Source organism: Dioscorea cayenensis, chromosome 2 (genome assembly GCF_009730915.1).
Source record: "Dioscorea cayenensis subsp. rotundata cultivar TDr96_F1 chromosome 2, TDr96_F1_v2_PseudoChromosome.rev07_lg8_w22 25.fasta, whole genome shotgun sequence".
In the NCBI taxonomy this organism is placed as follows: Eukaryota; Viridiplantae; Streptophyta; class Magnoliopsida; order Dioscoreales; family Dioscoreaceae; genus Dioscorea; species Dioscorea cayenensis.
The window spans coordinates 6,147,241-6,151,390 of record NC_052472.1 but is presented as its reverse complement, the minus strand read 5'-3'; positions in this window follow the sequence as shown (position 1 = coordinate 6,151,390).

The window sequence follows — 4,150 nt, the reverse complement described above, 5'->3', positions numbered from 1 at the left end:
GGTGGATCTCACGGGCTTCGTGGTGGTTAATTATAAATCAAGATTTCACAAGAATGAACCATTTGTATTAATGAGCAATGTCACCAAGTTTTATTATGGTCCTTATCCTCACTAAGTCCCTCACCACCTAATTGGTGGTCAGGTTCAAAAACCATAAGCAGGTTCTTACCTTTAACACTAGTGAGCAAGAAGTATTTAAATGAAGGGATATTTATCAAGATGTTGAAGTGTCCGCACCATTATGCCATATACCAGGAAGATTTTGACAATGAAAGACGTGATTTTTCGCGGTGGTATTGAAGAAGTTCATGTATGATGTGGGTGAGGGACCGAGAAAGCAGGAAATGTGAAGAAGCAGTACAGTTAAGCAGTAGGTGCTACAGACAGTTAAGACGAAGTACGCATTTACTTAATCTATGTACGGCCACGTACAGATGATCTAGAGATGATAACGATGATGATGACACCCAGGCAAATTAATGATGATGATGATGGCTAAGAAATACCCTAACTAGATCATATGAATGATTTCCATCATTAAATCATTAAAGATCATATGCTCGGTGAAAGTTATCCTTGTTTGTTATCGTTAATACTTTCTACTAAGATATTAGTGCACTTGTAGTAGTAGAGGGATCAACCTTTGATGTTATATAAAATGTCCCTTTGCCTTCATACTTCTCTCTCTTATGCTCCCAAGATTTTTACCCTTCTCTCGACAAGTGATCTTAAACACTTACCGTATTATTTTGGCTTAACCTCAAGCGAATTTCCTAGCACTTTGTATTATCAGCTCCCCAAATTGGAACAAAGAAATGAAATCACCATTGACGATGGAAAATAGTTGTTTCGCTGTTCGATGGAACTATTTATATTTATCTATCTCTTGTATCATTGTCATGCATTATATATATCGGATCTATCTAGGAAATGCATACTAGGGCAGTGGATATCCATATAGGTGAAAGTTCCAATGACAACTGTCTTGATGCAATTTGGTAAAAGCTCTTTTATTAGCATTATGGACCAGATCACTTTCATGTGATTGTACTTAACACGTACTTGCTTTCTTACTAAGATGCGTGAGCTCTTGTCTCCATTAGTAGACACTGCATGCATCGAGCAAAGCCTACAGATCCAAGACAAAGAAATCTTTGGAAGCAAATGCGTACTATGAGAACAAAGTCAAGTGGCATGGAAGATGGTTCGGGACCAGCACCAATCGCCCGCCAAAGTCCACAAGAGATGAACCAACCTATTCTTGTGTGAATGCCAAACTATGAAGATGAAGAAACACAAGATCCTACTATGTCAGCTAAAGAAAATCATGATGATATCACCCCGAAATAGAGAAAACAAATGCCAAGAGGTCCCAACAAAGAAATACCCGCACCGGCAAATCCAAATGAGTGAATGTTTGTTAATATTTTACATGATGAGTAAGTTGACCTGTTAATTTATTTATTTGTGCCAAAGTCATACTTGACTAATATAGGCCTAATTCCTCCTTATCTTACTACGATGATAGGAAATTTGTAGACCCTAAAATTGTTAGAACAATTACAAAAGTGTATCCAATTACACTTCAACGATGTACTGCACAATATGGAAGAAAGTTCTCAAGCTTACCAAAGATGAGAGTGGGAAAATTTGAGGTGTTTATTTCTCCTTTTTTGCATAACTTTGATTCTTGCTACCGATATGCTCTTGTTTGGTGTTTTAATAAGGTGTAAATCTTATGGTATTTAAGCTATACACATAACATAATACATGCGCTTACATTGACAATGTTTCTACATCATGAAGTGCAACCCTATGTTTAACTTCTTGTTATTGCATGAGTATAACTTTGTTGGGGACTCTGTTATTGTTTATTGCCCCTGTTAAAGAAATTAGCTAATTGTTTAGTTGTGGTTGTATAAAAAGAATAGAGTACTCTAATCCCAATCACACTCAGCTTTTATTTTTGGGTATTTATTGTTTAAAAAGATTATGGCTTGGTAATATGATTTATAGTTGAAGATTTAATTATCAAACATGCATGTAAAAGATACTTGGACAAATAAACGATGATCTCATGCATGAATTTCGAGCTTGTTTAGTTTTCTTTTCCAATTGTATATACATGATCACTTGAAGATACTTACCAAGTCATCTGGATAGATATGAAAAATTCATTAAGATAACTCTAAAAATAAACTATAGTTAACTATATGAGAGTGGGGTGGAATTCATAGCTCTAAATCAGGATCACAGTTCACTGATTGAAATGTCTTGTTCTATTTCTTAATCTTACAGTCTTTTGTCATTATTATTATATTATTTTTTAATCTTATAGCCCAATTCACACTCTATGATATTCTGAAATGTCTTGTTCTACTTCTGCAATATGATAATCTAATGGTGAAATTTTTACCCATGTCATGTTTTATTAGGGAAAATTTATGTGGCCTATTGAGAAAGCACAAGTTGTGAGAGCAATTTGGGAGACTACGTGCAAGGAAATCGCTATGTGGTATGTTGGAAAGCAAGAAAGGAAGCAGCAATGAGACATTTTGGTGTTAGTGAAATTTCAAAGTGCAAAAGGTTACAATGTAGGTTGGATTCAATCGACATTTGGGATCGATTGGTTAGTGATGTGTGGACCATCGATGCATGGAAAAATCGATCAATTAATGGCAAGCTAAATAGGATGATCGAGAAAGATGGAAGCATCACCAAGCATACCGGTGGATCAATTCCTTTATGGTTCATGAGAGGATGGTATGTACATAATTCATATTTTAAATTTTACTAGCACATGTCTTTATAATCTCTTTATTTAATATTGTCATGTAGGAAAAACAACTAAAACCGAAAACAAACCTATGGGAGAATTGTTCAACCGCACTCCACAAACATGAGAAAAGGTCAAGGTGATTTTGTTGATCATAAGTCCAAGAATGTCCGCTGTAAGTGTATGCCTTTGATAATATGCACTTCTTTTCATATGCGGTTGTCTCATGTTCTTAATATTTCTTTTTCACTTTATTGGAGAATAAATGTGCTACTTTTTTTTAGAGATAGTAATTTATAGAATTTAATCATGGTGTGCTTTCCATAATGGCCATATAGGAGAATTTACATATGTTTTCTTACAATCCATGTATTTCTATTTGTGCATGCTTCTTGTGCCAAAAATTGAATATGCTTCTTATTTGGGGATTATTACATCACAATTTTTTTTATTGTCAACTTTTTATTGTCATGTTATAATGTAGGATCATTGATATGTATTTTGATCAAATTGCAACTAGCTAGTTGATAAATTAATTTTGATGTATATGTTGATCTAATTGGTTTGTTATTTTTATAGGAATCTTATACTTTAAAATGAGTCAAAAGTATGGTCCTCGATGAATCCAATCATCCCTGAGTTTGACCCAGTAAGTTTGGTGTGATGCAATTGGAGGGCAAGGTACCACATGCACTCATTTCTATGGGTTTGGAATCACGCCACGTGGTAAGAATTTCATATCTACTTCCATCAATGCTGGAGATGCATCATACTCGGCTTGTAGTCGTCCGAATCATGAATGTGAACAAAATCTAGTTGAAATTCACAATTTACGTGAAGAAGTGACTCTTGTGAAACATAGAATAATCAACTTAGATGATAAAGTAGAGAAGCGTTTAGCGATACTTGTGGATATCAAGAAGTATCTTTGAACAAATGATGGATATGTTTAATCCTCACAGAGTAGTTTACAAATGCTTCAATAGGACCGTCTCACTTATCTCGCAGGATAAAGACACTCGGTAGACTCACCACTTTGAATACTAAATGTATTAATATATGCTATACATATGGTACATCGCTTTTTATGTTTAGTACTTGTTAAGACTTGTTAATTATCAGTGATGTATGTACACTAAGTATAGTACGGGAAATTAATTACATGTTGACAGTATTTAATATTGTGTGTTTACCATATGAAATTTCTTATATGTATTGGTACAGGGAAATCAAGCAGGATAAATATAATTAATAATATAATATAACAAAGCTTTTAGTGACTAAATTCATTTGGATGTAAAGGACCGATTCCGTGGGTGATATTCTTTTAGTGACAAAAATCCGTGGGTAATACACCACATCAGCTGACAAAAA